Genomic DNA, 20,452 nt, shown 5'->3' with positions numbered 1-20,452 from the left:
GTACTGGAGAAGGATCGGAGACTCAGACCCAGCCTCCTTTCCCTGCGGGAATTTACAGTAGGACAGAGAGGTGGCGAGGTTATCACAAATGCGGTGTTCCTTTTGCCTCCGAGTTAAACATAACCAGTTTTGCACCTTCCTCTTGGATTAATAAACCTCTAGTTATCTCAGTTAGCAGTGGTGGCATCTGCTGTTGTTGACGTCTCCATCTTTTATTTGAATATAATTCTCAATACTTCACTGAGCTCATTAAGAAAGATTCCCCTAGACTGCCTGCCCTCAGGACAATGTTTGCCGTCTCCCTAATATAATTGAACGTTTTGTAATTTTTTTCCTTGCTGTTGTTGAACAAATCACAGTGATATGTTTCCCATTTATTTGAAAACAACCCCAACAATGATTTTTTCCTAGACTTCTGACATCACCCCTTGAACTTAACAAAGAATGTTATAAACTAAATACTGTGGTTAACAGAATTATACTGTGGCCTCCAATGTCTCTGCCTTCTAGTGAGATACCATTTTAACATACCTTCTCTTTGGTGTGGGAGAAACCTGTGGTTTGAGGAAATAACATTCCACAATTAGGCCCCAAATCAGTGAACTTTAAATTCATAAAAACAGAGGTTTTCCTGAGTGGGCCCGGTCTAATCGGGAGCCTTTAAAAAGGACTGTATCTTTACTGAAGTCAGATTCCAAAGGTGGGAGGGTCCATGGAGGGGCAACTTGGCCATGACCTAGGTACAGTCTCTGACTGCTGTGAGTGGTTTTTGGTTTACAGCTTAGAAAGCCACAAGGGCCTCAGGTCTGCAAGGAAATGATTTCTGCCAATCATCTAAGGGAATGTGGAATCCTGTCTTTCCTTAGTGGAACCTCTAGATACAACCCACTGAACACCTTGATTTCAGCTCTGTAAGTCACTGGGCAGATAACTCATCTGTATTAGCTAGTGTTCTCCAGAGAAACAGCCAGTGGTACTTATAGATGTGTAAGGAGATTGATTATGGGAATTTGCTTATGCTATCATGAAGGCAAGTGGTATGATTCAGTCTGAGTCTGAAGGCCAAGGCAGGGGACATCTGGCAGAAGTCCCAGAGTCCAAAGGCCTGAGAACTGGGAGCTCCAGTGTCAGAGGGTGGAAGATGAATGTCCCAACTCAAGAAGTGAAAGTTCACCTTTCCTTTGCCTTCCCCCCGCCATCAGACCCTAGACTGAGTGATGCACACCCACACTGATAATGGAAAACATTGCAAATATCTTCCCCCAAACCATGTCAGGTACACCTAAAAATAGTTGCACCTGTTTGGTAGTTAATAATGGGCTGTGGAATGCATAGCAAAGTCACAGGTTTACTTTAAGTTACTCTTTTAAGTTTTCTTTAACTTACTATCAAGGCCCATGGATAAATAATTTGTAGCAGATAACCTGTAGAAAAACATCCGTACACAAACTTTCAGGATAAACAAAAGTAAAAGGAGCTACTTGGAAGAATACATCAAGAAAGAAGGATTTATGGGACTAACTTTTGACAGAACCCAAAAGGTCAAGATCTAGCTAGGAGTTATGACCCCAGGTGTCTCCTACTATATCAGAAAGGGGATTCTTTAGTGGCACAAGCACAGTATGGTAACTTCTGACCTGTTGCTGACTCCAGTAACCACATGAACATAGGACTGACTTGGAGATGAAGCCCCTTGAATAGGATGGTCACCATGACAGTTCCAGAGAGGACCAAATAAGGTCAAAACTCCACTGCCTGATGCGAAGGAGTTGAACACCTAATTGGCGAAGGTTGCCGAAGGAGGACCCCAATTCTCAAGACAAGCATGAAGCAGCAATAAATTTAAAGATGACACAGTTCCCTTTGTCATTCTCTGCTCCATGAGGGCCCACTCTCTCCCTTGATGGTGCTCTCTGCTGGAGGCTCACTCTACTTTTACCCTGCTCTCACTTTGCTTCCACTTTATCTTCACTTATAATAAATTTCTCTCACATGACTTTCAGTGTCTGACTTTAAATTTTCTTTCTTTGGAACATAAGAAGGGAGGTTTGGAACTTCAGCTCCCTGCTCTCCTGTGACATGCCCAGTTTTCTGGATATCCTCTAGCTCAATAAGTTGACACTTAAAATTGACTATCACACCAACCATGTGATGCTCAGACTTCCAATCTATAGAAATTGTGAGATAATAAATCTGTGTTGTTTGGATCTAGTAAAGTTAGTTGTAGGTTGTTATACAGTAAAAGAAAACTAAACTAATTGAAGGATGAAAACGGATTGATTGAGATCCCTCTTCACCTGCTTGGGACGTCATCCCCTCTCTGTATCCCTGACACAGTATCCTTTGATCTTCATCTTTCTGGATGTCAGCAGTTGTATCTCCTCCTCCTTAGATTATGGACCTGACTTTAACTGCTCCTGATATCACAGTCCTGATCAAGTCTAAAGCTTACATTTAAAAAAAGAAGTTTCTGTTTCTGATCTCCTCTCAGCTAGATCAGAGGGAAGAGAGGCAAGCCAGTTTGTTCAGGCTTCTCTTTAACAACAGATTCTCCCACACGTCCAACTCTAGCATATCTATCAACAATGTGCTTGCTCTTCAAAATCTTAATCATTTTCTAAGCTACTTTGATTCTAGTAACAGACCAGTCATCGGCAGGCAGCTCTTAGGAATGCAAGGGGTTACAGAGAAAGAGCTCGGTGGGAAGCATAGAAGAAATAAGGTAGGGATTTTCCTGTCCTGAAGAGAAAATCAAGGAAAAGGGAAATTGGAAAGAGTAAGTGGGGAGAAAAAGGAGGTTGGTAAGAATAGGACATGGGATGGTGACCAGGAACATATCAATGTATTAAAGAGGTCCAGTCACTTCTCCATGGTCAGGGTTAATCAATCTCCTACCTCAGGATAAATAGGAAAGGAGAAAGATCTGTAGTTGAGCCAACTTTGGAAAGATGTTAGAACCAGCATGTGGGTTGTATATTTATGTGAGAATTTTTGTTTATGTTAGGATATTTTCAAGTGAAGAATGAAAAAAATTATAATATCTAACTCCACCTCCCAAATTTTCCTGTATTTTGGCTCTTGATCATGGGGAATTTCCTACAATGATAATCTCTAGGAAATGCCATACAAACTATTAGAATTCACCAGAAAAGAAGAGAGAACTGTGTGATTCCATATATCAATGCTTATTTATTCATTCATTTAATCAGTCATTATTCAACAAACAAGTATTTTTTGAACATCCACTATGTGCCAGGAGCTGTGCCAGGCATTGAGGATATAATAATAAAAATATTAAAATGTAATTCTTATGGGGAGATAAGGATTCAGGGGAGGAAACAAGCATTGTTCAGATAAGGGCACAACTAATGTAAACTTCTGACTGTGACAAGGGCTGTGAAAAAAGATAGATGGCGCTATGACCTCCTACCACCTGAATATAGCCTTAAAAATTAGGAAATAGGCCCAAAGAAGTACTTATGAATTGCTATCTCAGACATGAACCAGCATTAACAAGATAGCAGCTCAGAGAGAAGAAACCATATGCAAAGGCTGATGTGTCCTTCTAACCCTAATCTCTACGAAGAAGCCAACCTAGACTTCTCAGCAACGCAGAGGCTACGTCTCAGCCTGCCCCTTCTTTCTCCATCCTCCATGGGTACCACTGGTCTCCCTTCTCTTCAAAAGACCAGTGTTCCTTGGAGAACACGCATTCCTATTCCACATGCACAACACTGCCTGCGTTCTCCTGGCTGGGGCACTTGCCATTTGTAGCCCCTCCCATTTTACTCACATCCACTGTACTATTAATAAGGGTGAGTAATGAAGTAAAATTCAAGGAGTAGAGTGTAAAACAGGTAGGGCTGTCCGAGGAGACACAACAAAATCGGAAAATTAGATAGGATGTTCAAAGTAACTGTCAAAAAGAATTTCTTTACAGAAGATTTTTAAATTTTTATTTGTTCTTTGTAGTTATACTTGACAGTAGAATGTCTTTTGACATATTATACATACATGGAGTATGACTTCCCACTCTTGTGGTTGTACATAATGTGGAGTTTCACTGGTCGCATATTCATATATGAATATAGGAAAGTGATGTCCAATTTATTCCAGAGTCTTTCCTCTTCCTATCCCCTGTCCTTCCCCTCACTCCCCTTTGTCTAATCCAAAGTACTTCTATTAGAAGGTCCATTTTCACACTGCAGAGTAATGAAGTAATGATTGCTAAGTGGTATGAAAAAATAGTCTATGAATCAATTTGAGTACTAGCTAGGTAAATACATTTGTAAGTATTTGACTGACATGTAAAATTATGGCACAAGCAAATGTAAACTTATTTCTATAAACAAAGAAAGAATTGTGGAAAACAATAAAAAACAATAAAACAATAATTAAATAAAAAAATTAATGGATAAACCAAAATCAAAAAGACAGGTTAAATATATTAAGGAAATTTATTCTTTCAGGCAGAGAACTTAGTGGCTTATGAATAAAGGAAAAAGTGATTTAATTTCAGCAATAAAACACATTGAATAACCTCCAATCCAATTTCTTCATTCTGTTTCAAGATGGGAAACCCAACCAAATACCATCGTTCATTGCAGAGCACGGAGCAGAGGTGGTCTCTACATCTGTCCATCATCAAGCTGTGCATTTGCAGTATAAAGAAATAAGATACCTATTTCATCTTTTCAGGGTAAGAGTTTCATGTTTCAGATAAAAATGAAAAGAGTGAGAAATTCCATCAACGAAGATTTCCACAATCCAATGCTCCGAGGTGTCATCCCCAGGATGCTGGCAACTCGAGGCTGTCTTGGGCTGACAGGCCCTGAGGAGGGCCGGGGGGGGGGTGTGGGGGTGGGGGTGGGGGCGTTTCTCGGTATCTAATTGCTACTGGGACATTGGAATTTCCGCTCTGTTCCCGGTTGCTTCTCGCCTCGGTGTGCAGGACGCTGCCATCCAGCACTGCAAGCAGGGCGAGTGTGCTCTGCAGAGCCAGATTGTCACTGGGGCATGGTGACCAGGTCATGGAAAAGGCAGGGCAGCTCGCTGGGGTGCGCCACCTATCGTCGCCCAAGAGCAGGCGCGGGGCACCTAGGTCCTACAGTCCAGGGCAACAGGGCCCTTGCGTCCACCAACTGCCAGGAGAGCCAGGTGCACTGCCAGGCGGTGGGCTGCGTGCCGCCCGAGGCCCCCGCAGAAGAACAAGCCCCACCCCCAAATCTCACTCAGACCCGATTCCAGCTCGCCCACGTGAAAAGCGGCAGGAGAGGCAGCAGCACACGGGGTTCTGACCCGAGATGTCTACAACGCTTGGAGAGGACCACCGAGCCTAGGGGATATCCTCACAGCGTCCCTGGCCGGTGGTCCTCACGGGCAACGTGGTTTGGATCCTCTTGTCCTTGAGGAGCAGAACCTAAGAGGGAGATACAGCACGAAGTGTGGGCCTCATTTCCAAGGAAACTCCCCCCAACCCGATTCAGGGGCTCCCTTCACCAACATCAGCACGCTGGACCCAGTCGGGGGTCCCTTTCCAGATCCTGTGGGAGCTGGTATCTGGCCCAGGATGCCCTCCTGTCAGCTCTTGAAGGCTTTAAGCGATTCTCACCAGGGTCAGTGTGGGCCATTCCGGAGCTGGGCCGTCATCCTGTCTCCCCAAACCCCAGCCCAGAAACATCCCTCATCTGTGTAAGGTCCATGCGGGTGACCAGAAAGGAGTCAGAACAAAAGCGGCAGAACAAGGCTTTGTTGGGGTTTGGCTCTCTGGCAAGGTGGAGGGTGGGGAATCAGCCCCTGGCTCCAGCTGGCCTGGGATCTTTATAGTACTGAATTGGTGGGGCCAGGCTTAAAGCTTTAGTGTCCCCCTGGGATTGGCTGGGGACTTCCTTGATTGACCTGTGGTTGCAAGACACCTCTAGGATTCATCTGCCGGTGTCTGATTGGTTGTTCTGTGGCGCTGGGGCTGCCTGATGCCCTGCCCCCATACAGCTGCTCAGACCTCCCTAACAATCTGTAGTGATGTTCTGCCCTGGTTGACTCGAACTTGTCCTTTCTCTCTTTTGCACTGGGATGTTGTCCTCCAGTCTTGTCCTCAAGGTGGCCATTGTCTCTGAGGAGCTTAGGAGGGAGACACAGGGCTTTTCTGCCCCTGTGCCTGGAGCCCTTGGCCTCTCCTGGTGTTGGCTGTGTAGAGTGGAGGTCATTGGGGAGGGATCCCTGGCCTTCTCTGGAAGTTGGGGGCAGAGCTGATAGGCTGGGAAGATATTAATGGGGGATACACCCGACCCCACTGCATCTCCCTCTGGTTGCCCACAACCCATGGGTCACCTCTCCGGTGACTTTTGATGTTCCTGAGTGCCTGGCACACTCCTTCCCATCCAGACCCAGAGGATGCACTGACCACAGAGAATCTGACCTTCACCTGGGGTTTCCACCTTCATCTGATGGGGAACAGTACCTGGATCCTGTCTGGCCCCCACACCCACAAACCCTGTCCCAGGCCACGAAGCAATCTCCCCAAACCATCAGCACACAAAAGGATCCAAAACCCTAACTGGCCTCCTCCAAGGGCCAGGGGAATCCCCTGTTTCTCTGTCTTTCATAGGGACAGGGACCCTGCTCTTCCAAGGACTGATTTCCCACAGAACAAATGCCTTTAGAATCCCTGCAGGAAGGGAAGTGTCCTCACTGACTTCTCCTGGCCAGGCCTCCTGACACTAGGAGCACCTTCCATTTCCTCCATGTCTGCCACCTGGGCCACCTTCTGACCCCTCCAGGAATCCAGCAGAATGACCAGGTGGGCAGAGGGGATGGACTTTTATAAGTCCACAGGGTCCCTCTGGGTTTTCCCAGGATCCCTCACCACACCGGAGGGGGACCACACCCCAAGAAGGAAAAGCACTGGATTCCATTGGGAGGGGCTTGTGTGTGGTGCCTTCTTGCTTGATTCCTGCAACTCCTCCTCTTCTCACTGTTGTGCATTGTTTCCAAGTGGCAGAAGCCAGGAGAAACGTGTTCTCTGCTCTGTGCTTATTTCACAGAGAATGCAGTGTTCTCTTGTCGTGTGCTGAGGAGATGTTCTTTTGGTGTTGAGCATTTCTAATGTCTCTGTGTCTGGGTATGTGTGCTCTGTGCCCGGGGCTAGCAGATGTCATGTGTCAGGGGACCTGGGAACTCTTCCCGACCCTGATGTTCAGGCAGGAGGTAAATGCACATTTGAGATGAGGAGCCTCTGAAGCAGAGAGGCGATGGAGCTGTTACAGGTGCTAGCCAGAAGTGAAAGGACGGTTCCTGAGCCGACGCCCGGAGCCTCCAGCAGCAGGGCCAGGTAGCGGCTGCTCAGACTGTTTCACAATGCACAGCTGGGCGGGAGAAAGCAGAAATCATGTCCGGGGGAGCTACAGTGGCTAAAGATGGGGAGGCAGGAGCAGGTGAGGCCGGCCAAGCCTCGGGGCAGGAGGGTCCTCCATAAAGAGAGGATTCTGCTGCTTCTTGGTGGTTGGTTCTAAGGCAGAATGCCCTGTCGCCCCGCGGTCCTCAGCGACACACAGGAGAGGAATGTGGAGCACCTTTGCTTCTCTTTCTGGGTTGAAATTGAAGCTATCAGAACAAATTCTCTCATCTCTTTCCTCCCTTCATGCCCTGGCCTCTGACTTAATTTAGGACATCATCAAGTTCATCTCTTAGTACAGTCTGCGTGCCCCGCCTCCAGTTCTGCTCTGTTGGCGGGAATGCAGCCCTTGACATTGGGAAAGGAAAACACGCGGTTATGTTCCAAATTAATGCCAATTGCCGAACCAGGCAGGGGACACTGGGCCAGAGGGCTGCAGTGTGCACAAGTCCTCTCCCTACCACTGTCGACTTTGGATTTCCTGGCACAGAGCCCGCACACCCTATTTTCTCTTCTCTGCAACACACGAGTACAGAGGGTCCCCAGCACTGGCTGTTTGAACTCAGGATCTTTGCGATTCTAGGATGGTGGGAAGGAAATGTGCATTTGGTAGCAACAGTTCAGTGCTTCACTTTGGCGTTTGGTCTTTTCCAGGGCCAGTGATATGCAGTAGGACACTCTGGGGATGGAGGGTGGTGCCGGGAGCCCCAGGTTCAGCAGCCGTGGAACTCGGGGGAAACGGCCGTCGCCCTACAGTGTACTGCGTTGCCACTGTGGTTTGAAGTCGCTACTCCATACATTGTGTGAGTTCTTCAACACTCCCGTATAAAATAGGCTTCAGGTAGATGACGGTGCCGGCTCTGGGCTAACTGGAGAGTTCTAGGGGCTTAAGGGAGGCCAAGCAGAGCTCTGATTCGGCAGGCTAGGTGGGCTGCTGCCCCTCTGCTGTCCTGGGAAGCTCCATCCTGAAGTCAGGACCAGAGATCTGGCATCTTGTGGTGTCTGGCACTCAGGTGTGGCTGGCGCTACCCCACCCACCCCCATCCTGGGCTCACCCACTGCCATCTGTGCTGCCATAAGCCCACCAGGTGGTTCTGATGCAGGCTCAGCTGTAGGTGCTGAGGAAGGTTGTCCGGGCTGGGGCGGATGGGAAAGGGGTGGCATTTAGGGCAAGTGGCATCCTGAGACATCCTGCATAGGGTCTCCAGGTAGATCGGAGTTTTCATTCATTTTCCTTCTAACTGCAAAGTGAAAGAAGTCCTGTGTGTGTACACTGGTTTAGGACAGTTTGGGGAGATTTTCCAGCCAACTTCCTGTGTGCACACATTTTGTCCCGAGAGTGTCCTACCCAGGGTGGAAATCAAGAAATAAAGCCGAGCGGGGAACAGAAGCTTGTCCATCCTTGGTGTGGCTGGAGCATTACCAATGTCCACGTTTTCTTTTCACTCCTCATATTTGACGGGGAAATAGCTGTACACCTTGGTAAATCGAAATCAAAGATATTCAAAAAAGTTGGAAGAACAAGGAAGCAGATGCGGATGCAAGCTCAGCTCTTCTTCACCAGGTTCTTGATCGCTGCTTGGATCGTCGAGGATATCGGCCTCTGGCTTCTTCACTCTTCCATAGGGGACTCTGCCCCTGATGCTCCAGCAGGCGCACAGGATGAAGCAAGAACGACAACGCTGCGCAGGGATTTCCTTTGTTACAATCTGGGAGCTGCCATGCCAAAATGGGCCATTTAGGTATAAGGCCAGGGCACGAGCTTCATGAGGGCAGGTCTGTGTCTGCCTTTTGCCTACAACAGTGCCTGACACATAGCAGGTACCCGAAGTTTGAGGATGATTGAAAAGACTGAAAAAACAGAGGATGTACCTTGCAAGTGGAGGGTAAGCGACAGAAGCAGGAGCGTTCTGCCTGAAATTTGCTCTGGCTTGCGCTCCCTCCACCAAACCCAGTGGAAGGCAGAGAGCAAAGGAGCCTGAGGACCCAGCTGTGCATGTTGACCTCCCAGGCACAGTGCAGAGTGGAGATGGTTGGAAAGCCAGTCTGGAGAGACAGAGAGAAGATACCCTGCTCAGCCGTCCTTAGAAGCCCTCAGCTGTCAAGTGCAGCCAGGTGTCGAGTGATTTGGACCTAATAAGTGATATTGAAGATATTGAGTAGGTGACTGCAAGATATTTATTATAAAAATAAATTTATTGAATCCTGGGCTACCTTGGAAATCTCAGTGATACCACTTTCGAATCAGACAGTCCTGAGTTCTACTCTGGCTCTACCACTTATTACCTCTTAGACGCTCTTACGTTATTTCAATTCTTTCAACCGTAGTTTCCTCACCTGTCAAATGGGAGTAATGTTACTACTGTGAGAGCTGTTACAGGATTAGGTGAAATAATAAGTGAAGCTACATCCGAGTGGCCACCACACTGTGTACCCATATTATGAAAGAGGGAACAGAGAAACTCTATGTGCTGTCCCTTTATTATAAAAGAATCATGTTCTGTTCTAGGTGAGAGATTGCAGCTCTGGTGAGCAAAAAACTAGGACACGTTGCCATCTACGTGGTGTTCTGGTAAAACATGGCCTTAGAAGTCTTAAAGTGAAGATTGTGTATTAATTTATACCTATGGAATCCTTGTATGACATTTCCAAATGTGTCTGTAAGATAATGGCTCTAAATGGTTTATGACTCTTAAAATCTCATATAGTAAGGTACTTCAGGGTAATGAAAAAAAGATCAGATTTTTAAATGTTTTATTGAAAACTGTTCAGAATATTCACATTGCACATTTGAAACATGCACAGTAGTTTCACCTGCAGTCCACAGGTATGTATCACTAGACCCTAACAACACGGGGCATCCCGGTCACATGAATGAAAGGGGCATAATGAAGTTGAGCACAGAGAAAGGCTGTCTGGGCTTCATTCAAGTTCAGCCCCAGACACACACACATGGTGATCTGGGCCCACTGGAGGAGAGAGACCAAGTCTTAGAGCCCCACTGTCCTCTGAGGAATGGACAAGAAGATGGTCGCCCAGCCTGCCCTGTGCCCAGCCGAGAGCCTGTCACAGAGCGGCCGTGGCCTTAGGCAAGTCACAGCCCTCGTCTGAGCACCCCACCCACCGAGGCGCTGGCCTCCAGGGAGAGGTCTCCCGCGTGCGCACAGTTCCCGACACTGCTGTACAGGGGAGGCTGGTCGCCAAGGGCGGCGCCACGCGCGGAGCTGGCCTGTTTTCCAGACTGCCATGATATTTGTCGCAGCACAGGATGGAATGTAAGTGGGCCGTTGCCCGAGTTCCTGTTGGGACCCAGCCTTTGCCTGTGGCTCCGAGTGCCGGGCCCAGGACACGGTGCCTATGCCCTCCAGTTCCTCCTCTGGAAGAGGGGAATCACCCCCAGCTGTCCCACAGGGGGATGGCCAGGAGTGCTGAGAGGGCAGTCCAGCCTCAGGGGGCCACACTAGTGCTGGGGGTAGGGCGTCGGTGGGGGGCAGAGGTGGACTGGGTCATGACACGGCGGTAGCCGTGTCCCAGAGGCCTGCACGCGGGACGGTCGCCCTGTGGCTTAAGGCATTTGCATCTCTGTTGCTGTATAGTTTCTTCTGGGGCTTTCGGCTGCTTGTTGGTTTGGTTTGAAATCATCCCTGCGGATTGGAAACAATTCCCGGGAATCTTGGGTCCATCGGGTCAGGTGGAGCCGAGCCACTAGCTCCGTATGGGAGAAAGTGGACACCCCTGGGGTTGTCCAGAGCAGCAGCGAGGGGGAGGCTGTGTGTGCCCGCGCGTGTGCCACACGGGGGCACCTACACCCTGCTGCTGGGGGAGGAAGCCTTCGAGGCCCAGGGACGTTGAGGTTGGGGGCTGAGTGGGGACAGAGTGAACTTCACCTCACATGCCATTCGTGACCCAGACGAACACGCGCTCGAGAATTATCAGGACCATCCCAAAGCTCTGACAACGGGGGGCCTGGGGCGCCCCACACAGCCACACACCCCGGTGCCTGTCACCAAGGCGGCAGCAGGCTTCAGAGAACGGGAAAGGCGCAGGGTTTCTGGGGCTTAGGGCGACCCTGGGTTTGTCCGTCTCGGCCTCTTTGTGTGGGTTTGGGATCATCTTTCTGCCACGTTACTGGATTCAGTAGCATCCGCCTTACCGACCGACCTTGAGGAAAACACATCAGGAGGTACAGCGGACCGTGGCCCAGCCCCAGGAAGCCAGCAACGCCCGACTGTGCTCTGCTCTTGCCACTACCCTGAAGCATCTTGAACTCAGAGGCCAGGCTGGCAGTCTCTGGGGAGCAGGGCCCTCAGCGGAGGGGAAACGCATCCTGCCGGGCGCAGGTTCTGTGGACCTGGGCCGCCAGCCCGAGGGCCGCGGGCCACGGGGCCTGGTGAAAGATGGCTCTGCTCCTGCCTCCTCTGCCTCCGGCCTCAGCCTCCCGGCCTGGAGAGTCACCTGAGAGGCCCAGGGAACTCCAGGTGCAACCCAGGTCTGACATCAAGGGAAGAGCTCGCAGGTGAGGGGCAGGGAAAGCAGCCTTGTGCCGAGGGACAACAGGAGCATCACGAAGTCATGGGACCGCTGCCAGCCAGGCCGGCCCCGTTACGCCCCTGGGTGCCGTGGGCACCTCCTGTCTCCTGGAGGCACAGCCTCCTTCGGAAGGCAACTTCGGGAGCAGTGAGGGGACATCTGAGCCCTGAGGGTGGGCGTCGGGGAGCGTGCTCCATCTCTGCCAGCTCGGCCCAAGGGCCAGGCCTCGCCGTTCCGCGGGGCCCCCCCATCGGTGCCCCTCCCCCCCACGGGAGCATCACACCGACTCCTCCCTGCAAAGGCTCTGCTGCTCACCCAGCGCTGGCCCTGCCCTTCTGTCCCCAGGCCACAGGTCCTGAACCTCTTCCTCAGGCACACCGGCTAAGTTCTGAGAGCTGGTGTCCCCCAACGTCATCTATAGAACCTGTTCCCAAGGTGACGGCATTAAGAGGCGGACCCTTTGGGAAACGATTCAGTCACGAGGGTGCCACCCTCGGCAGTGGGAACAGTGCCCTTCTAATCGAGGCCAGGCGGCCCCTCGGCCTGTGGAGCTCAGCCAGGAGGGCCGTGCGTGAGATCTGTGCCCTCGCCAGACAGTGAATATTCTCCCGCCCTGACGGCCCTGATGGAGGGCTGCCAGCCTCCACGACTGGGAGCCATAAGTTTCTGTTGCTTATAAGCCACCCAGGCTGAGGGACTTTGCCACGGCAGCCCGAAGGCGCCAGGATGGGGCCCAGTCCCCGCGCCTGACCCCACACACCCTCAGGATCCAACATCTCAAAACGACGCCCCCTTCCCAGCCACGCCTTGCACGGGTCAAGGCGACCCGAGGGCCGTGGAGCAACACAGCTTCTCTACATCACTCACGGGCTCCCGCAGGTCCCCAGCCTGGGGAGCACAGCAAACACGACAAGAATCTATCACCAGATCAGAGAGAGGACCCCAGGAGGCTTGAGGGAGAGAGCATCCATCGGGGGACCGGGAGAAGGAACCCCGTGGCCTCCTGCCCAGGATGGGGCAGCGGAGGAGTCTCCTGGGAACCACTCCCATGAGGCGCACGTGTCAGTGGCAAGAAGGAAGGGGACCAGGAGAAGCGGGTCCCAGAGCCCAGGACCCCAGACGTCAGAGCCGCTCCTATGGACAAGAGGGATATTGACACTCTGAAGAACAAGCCAGTCACTACCTCAGGGAGTTTGTAAACCCTGGGGCTTTTGTGGAGCTGGTGTGATGTCCCCTGGGCCCAGGCAGGGACCCCATGGACCAAGTCCCTGGGAGCACGAGGCTCCCTCTTCCCTGCTCCTCGTAGGACGGGGACGAGTCCACATTCTGCAGACTCCAGCACGCCCCCGGCTTGGATGCCCTCACCAGCAAAGGAGAGTCCCAGCCGAGGCCGCGAAAGCCAAGACAGCCAGCAAGTCCCAGGACCAGCAAGCGAGTCGGAGGCAACCATCTTCCCTGCTGCCCAAGAGCGTCCTGGCCCAGGACCAGTAACCCGCAGTTGGCAGGCTCCGGGGACACAGAAGCCCAGCATCTGCCTCAGGCTCCATCAAAGGGTGAAATAAAAACCAGAGGCGTTGGATTTGGGGTCTTCGGGCACTGAGGAGGGGGCAGTAGAGAAAGAGCCAGGTTCCAATGAGATGCATCAGGCTGTGAGCAGAGACCCCCCACCACCAGCAGTCAGGAGCTGCCCCTGTGACCGTGGACAAGGGGACCAGGCTCCTGTGGCCACCCGCTGTGCTCCAGGCTGGCTCTGAAAGATGCTTTCCACCACTATCCTGAAACCATCTTCCACCCCGATTCCCAAGGAAACGATGATCCCTGGAGGAAGCGTGCTCACCCAGAGACAACTAACAACCCGGGGGCCGGCTGGGCTCCCGGGGACCCTCTGCTCATCCCCAGCCGGGCCTCCCGTCCCCACATTTGCCCCCAGCAGCCGGCTGCACTCAGGCGTCCTTCGCAGAACAGGTTCAGGACAGGCCAGGACTTGGTGCTCATCCCGGGTGTGCTCCGCCTCTGCCCCGGGGTCTGCTTTGGCTGCCCCGCCAGGCACCGCTGGGCCAGGGCCAGAGACCTCCTGGCCTTCCTCACTCGCCCATTTCTAAGCTCCGCCCCCCACCTACCCGGATGGCCCATTGCTTCAACATCTCCCTCTTGTCATGATGCGTTTCAAGAGGAAGAGATTCAAAACATTCCATGAAGCTGAGGCGCCTTCTGTGGAGAGGAAGAGAAAGAGTCCAACCAAAGACACAGGCGGGCAGACTGTTCCCGTGCCCCTGCCCGCCCTGACCTCAGGCGGCCCGGTGCAGAGGTGTGAAGAGAACGCTGAGGACTTCCAATGAGGCTGCAGGCTAGTAAGAGAGACAGAGCTTCTGGTCTCAGGGGATGTGCAGAGGAAGTGGCAGGGGGCGGGGGCTGCACTCCCAGACTCGGGGGAAACCCCATCCATCCATGGGTGAGGGACAGTGGCCAGCTGCCTCCTGCCGAGGGCGAAGCCCAGGCCTGAGTTTCCCAGGGCCCCCCTGGCCTGCCCCCTCTTCTGGTGTCCTCTAGGAGAGAAGGGAACAGGAGTACCGGGCTCCGTGGCGTCTGGTGGGGAGCAGACTGGCAGAGCCCGGCCCCGGCCCCTTTTGCCACTGGGCGCCACGGGACGGCTCTGCCACTCAGTGGCCTCTCTAGTGGCCAGACTTCCTCTCCCTCTCCCAAACAAAGAAGGGGCCCGGATGCCTGGCAACAGGCGGGGACAGGCGTGAACCCTGAGTGGTGTCACTCTGGTCAGGCCCTATGACCACCACAGACACGGGTGGACAGTGGGTCTGGCTGCAGGGGGTTAAGCGGAAACCTCGCCCCCACCCCCATGCCCAGCACCCCGCAACATGAAGGGTCAGAGTAAAGGGAGGGCAGGACATGGCCTCAGCCAACGCGGGAGGGGAGGAACAATGACGCTACAGACTGAATGAGGAATCTCCACACAGACGCTGGTGATAGGCAGCACTGCAGTGGGGACTTACTTCCCACCCAGCAATGCAGCGCTCAGGCCTCTGAGGGAGCACGTGTCCCTGCCAGACCCACATGCAGCAGGGGGCTCAGGAACAGGGACTAGTTTCCCTGCCACGTGGACAAAGCTCCCGGCACCATCTAGGGTGGTGCCTGCTGGGCTGAGTCCAGGGCTCACCAGGCCAGGTCCCAGGTACAGGCGGGGCGCCCAGGGCGCCAAGTGTCTGCCATCGCCTGGGGTGTACCTCTGCACTTGACAGCAAGGCCTCCCGCGGAGTGTGTGTGTGCCCGGTGGCAGGGAAGCCCCTGTCCACAGACGCTCCACGTTGGGTGGCAAATCGCACTGTTGTGGACCTCAAGGACAGCCAGACTTTCCTGGCAGAAGTATCCTTTCAGTCCAACAGACCACCCCGTGGGAGAAGGTTCCAGGGAGAAGGGAGGAGGTCCAGCTTGTGCTGAGACGAGACCCTGCAGAGCACAGGGTCCGTCTGACCAGGCTGCCTGGGGCTCTCCTCCTGGGCCCTCCACACAGCGCCCGAGGGGCGTCTCCAGCCCACGTGGCTTCCCGGCCGGCCCCCTGCCGGCCCCCTGCCGTCTCACGACTGTGCTGCACGAAACAGAACAGGGTCTCGTCCTCAGTGCCAGCGGCCGTCTTCGGGCTCGAGGGGGCCTCTGGGACCTTCCTTTGCCAGGGCGCACTCCGGCCGGTCCCCTTCAGGGACACGCAGCTCAAGCTCCACGGGCTGGGTGCTGCGTGGAGGAAGGGCGAAGGCTCCTGGCCCAGCGCGGCCTCTGCCCCGCCCACTGCGGTCACCTCGCCAGACCATCCACACGAGTCTTCTGATTTGTCCAAGTCCACGCCCACCTCCATGCCCACGTCCTCTGGTCAAGGCCATCGTAGGGAGGAAGAGCGACTGCTGAAAAAGAAGAGCCACGAAGAAGTGGAGTCACCAGAGGCGGCCCGGGGTTCCTGCCAGTCTCCCTGAAGGACGCAGAAGAGGGGGCCATGGGGCCCCTCCTGCCAACAGGAGAGGTCAGGCAGAGGGCTCGCCCACGTGGTCGATGCTGTCATCTAACTGCAGCCTCTATTCTCTGCTTGCTCTTGGAAGGTAAGAAAGGTCTGTCCATTCTACCCATTGGACAGAAAGATGGACCGACTGGCTGACTGCTATATTTGTATCTTCAGGCTCAAATTTGGCCAGTGGGAGCTCCTCAAAAAGTCCATGGCAGCCCATCGTGGTATTGCTCGCCTGTAATCCCAGCGGCTCAGGAGACTGAGGCAGGAGGGTCACAAGTTCAAAGCCAGCCTGGACCACTTGGCGGCAAGGTCCTAATCATCAGCGAGACCCCGTCTCATATTTAAAAGGAAAAACTATATATATACTATATATATATATTTGAGTTGAGCACCCCTGGGTTCAATCCTTGGTACCAAAAATCAATAAAATTAAAAGGCTACGGTGTCCTCTGCACGTGTCCCCAACAGTGTGTGAGCATCTCCCACTTTCCTCCACACCAGAGGTTGCCACATTCACCCTGTGCTTCCCTGACACAGCCCATAATTGGTCATTGCTCCATAGAACCGGGGTCCCCACTGGAGCTTGCTTGTGAGACCAAGATCCACGCACAAATCATGCATCGTGATCATTTGTCCGTGAAACGCATCGCTGAGTGACAAAGAATCTCCCCCTTTTCTCCCGTAGCTTCAGGCCACACTTAGTGTGTAAGACTCTGAGGGGAAAACGCTGCATGGAGACAGTAAGCCAAAAGGGGAAAAACTGCAAGGACCCTGGTCTCTGGGTAGTAGCCCGTTAGTGGATTTCAGTACCGACATCCAGTCAGCCAGAGTCACAGCACTTCACAAAGGCTACATCCTGGGCAGGGATCAGACACACATATTGTTAAGGGGCTCCCAGATCACTTAGTAATCAGGGACGGGGGTCAGTGTGCCTCTCTTTTTACCAATGAAAATCAGTATTCCGTGCTGAGAGGCATGTCAGCATTCGGAGTAATGCCACTACTCTGCCACTGCAGTCGCCTGAGAGTTGTACGAGGGCAAGGTGCCACAGGAAAACAGATTCTGGCAAATTCTCTCCAGTCCACAGGCTGCCGTGAAAGACAATGAAGAGTTCTTACTTGCCAAATGTCCCAGGCGCCTCTTGCTTGACTCTGCCCAACAGGGCTGCTTCCTCAGGAGCTCTGGCCACTTTCTCGTTTCCTCTTTAGACACATGCCTACAAGGCTGTCACCACTTCTGCCGCCGCAGAAAAGATGCTGCAACGCTGGCCTGCCCCGGAAGTCACTTTGCAAAATGTGGCACCAGAAGAATGGCCTCCTGTCACTGGGAAATAAACCGGGGATGAGAACGGAGAACGGAACTGATTTAAGTCAAAGTACTGGGGCAATTCTCCCAAAGTGTCTGGCGGCCTCTGAAGAGGCAACGGGGACGGGAAAGGCAGAGCCAGCCGCCCCTGGTGGCTGCATGTCTGCAGGTCCTGCAAGTGCGGGACAAAGAGTCAGGCAGCTCAGTGGTAGAGCGCTTGCCTAGCACATGTGAGGCACTGGGTTCGATCCTCAGCGCCACATAAAAGTAAATAAATAAAATAGAGGTGCTGTATCCACTTACAACTAAAAAAATATTAAGGAAAAAAAAAAAAGTCAGGCAGCCACAAACGCGCTCGGTTATTTTGGAGACCAGACTGCTTCAGGACTTCTACTCACTCTCAGCGCAGCCGGGAGCGCTCCCCCGAACCCGAATCCGCAGCAGCCACAACTGGGCTTCTCGCCTGAAAGCGTCCTCGCTGGAGTCCAGAGACCCCAACCGCTGCGAGGTGGCGCGGGGCTGCAGGTGGCGGTTGGTCAAGCCCAGGCGCGCGCCCTCTGCTGGCCGTTGGTGCGTGGCGACCCGAGCGGCTCAGGTGAGAGGTGGCCGTGCTTCCAGGCAAGAATTCTAGGGGCAGCTGTTGGGCAGCTGGGGCTGGGGCGCCTCCGGGGCTACTCATTCGTTTTACATAGAAAGGAGTGAGAGAGCGCAGCAGTTCCTTTCATTCAGGAAATTTGGGTTTAGAGCCCTTCTGACTCTGAGATAAGTCAGTAGCAAAGAGAAGAGGGATATACGGAATAACATCGTATTTCTGCCTCTGTTCCTGATGAACTTTAGGGGAGGATGAAATCCAAGAAGAGGATCTTACTTATGGATTCCAGCATATTGCCTGGAAGCATGTCTAGAATTGAAGGCCCCCAATTATGCGATATACATATAGATTTAACTGTGTGTACTTAAAACTAATTAAAAGCAAAACAACCTACTTCCCTTGTTTTCACATATTTTGGACCCCCGCACAGCCAGTTTGACATCAGATTCTGGATAGATATGAATAGTGGTTCCTACAGACAGCGCAAGGGTACTGGCGCGCCAACGGCCAGCAGAGGGCGCGCGCCTGGGCTTGACCAACCGCCACCTGCAGCCCCGCGCCACCTCGCAGCGGTTGGGGTCTCTGGACTCCAGCGAGGACGCTTTCAGGCGAGAAGCCCAGTTGTGGCTGCTGCGGATTCGGGTTCGGGGGAGCGCTCCCGGCTGCGCTGAGAGTGAGTAGAAGTCCTGAAGCAGTCTGGTCTCCAAAATAACCGAGCGCGTTTGTGGCTGCCTGACTTTTTTTTTTTCCTTAATATTTTTTTAGTTGTAAGTGGACACAGCACCTCTATTTTATTTATTTACTTTTATGTGGCGCTGAGGATCGAACCCAGTGCCTCACATGTGCTAGGCAAGCGCTCTACCACTGAGCTGCCTGACTCTTTGTCCCGCACTTGCAGGACCTGCAGACATGCAGCCACCAGGGGCGGCTGGCTCTGCCTTTCCCGTCCCCGTTGCCTCTTCAGAGGCCGCCAGACACTTTGGGAGAATTGCCCCAGTACTTTGACTTAAATCAGTTCCGTTCTCCGTTCTCATCCCCGGTTTATTTCCCAGTGACAGGAGGCCATTCTTCTGGTGCCACATTTTGCAAAGTGACTTCCGGGGCAGGCCAGCGTTGCAGCATCTTTTCTGCGGCGGCAGAAGTGGTGACAGCCTTGTAGGCATGTGTCTAAAGAGGAAACGAGAAAGTGGCCAGAGCTCCTGAGGAAGCAGCCCTGTTGGGCAGAGTCAAGCAAGAGGCGCCTGGGACATTTGGCAAGTAAGAACTCTTCATTGTCTTTCACGGCAGCCTGTGGACTGGAGAGAATTTGCCAGAATCTGTTTTCCTGTGGCACCTTGCCCTCGTACAACTCTCAGGCGACTGCAGTGGCAGAGTAGTGGCATTACTCCGAATGCTGACATGCCTCTCAGCACGGAATACTGATTTTCATTGGTAAAAAGAGAGGCACACTGACCCCCGTCCCTGATTACTAAGTGATCTGGGAGCCCCTTAACAATATGTGTGTCTGATCCCTGCCCAGGATGTAGCCTTTGTGAAGTGCTGTGACTCTGGCTGACTGGATGTCGGTACTGAAATCCACTAACGGGCTACTACCCAGAGACCAGGGTCCTTGCAGTTTTTCCCCTTTTGGCTTACTGTCTCCATGCAGCGTTTTCCCCTCAGAGTCTTACACACTAAGTGTGGCCTGAAGCTACGGGAGAAAAGGGGGAGATTCTTTGTCACTCAGCGATGCGTTTCACGGACAAATGATCACGATGCATGATTTGTGCGTGGATCTTGGTCTCACAAGCAAGCTCCAGTGGGGACCCCGGTTCTATGGAGCAATGACCAATTATGGGGCTGTGTCAGGGAAGCACAGGGTGAATGTGGCAACCTCTGGTGTGGAGGAAAGTGGGAGATGCTCACACACTGTTGGGGACACGTGCAGAGGACACCGTAGCCTTTTAATTTTATTGATTTTTGGTACCAAGGATTGAACCCAGGGGTGCTCAACTCAAATATATATATATAGTATATATATAGTTTTTCCTTTTAAATATGAGACGGGGTCTCGCTGATGATTAGGACCTTGCCGCCAAGTGGTCCAGGCTGGCTTTGAACTTGTGACCCTCCTGCCTCAGTCTCCTGAGCCGCTGGGATTACAGGCGAGCAATACCACGATGGGCTGCCATGGACTTTTTGAGGAGCTCCCACTGGCCAAATTTGAGCCTGAAGATACAAATATAGCAGTCAGCCAGTCGGTCCATCTTTCTGTCCAATGGGTAGAATGGACAGACCTTTCTTACCTTCCAAGAGCAAGCAGAGAATAGAGGCTGCAGTTAGATGACAGCATCGACCACGTGGGCGAGCCCTCTGCCTGACCTCTCCTGTTGGCAGGAGGGGCCCCATGGCCCCCTCTTCTGCGTCCTTCAGGGAGACTGGCAGGAACCCCGGGCCGCCTCTGGTGACTCCACTTCTTCGTGGCTCTTCTTTTTCAGCAGTCGCTCTTCCTCCCTATGATGGCCTTGACCAGAGGACGTGGGCATGGAGGTGGGCGTGGACTTGGACAAATCAGAAGACTCGTGTGGATGGTCTGGCGAGGTGACCGCAGTGGGCGGGGCAGAGGCCGCGCTGGGCCAGG

This window comes from Sciurus carolinensis, chromosome 14, assembly GCF_902686445.1.
Source record: "Sciurus carolinensis chromosome 14, mSciCar1.2, whole genome shotgun sequence".
Classification (NCBI taxonomy): domain Eukaryota; kingdom Metazoa; phylum Chordata; class Mammalia; order Rodentia; family Sciuridae; genus Sciurus; species Sciurus carolinensis.
This window is presented reverse-complemented; position numbering follows the sequence as displayed.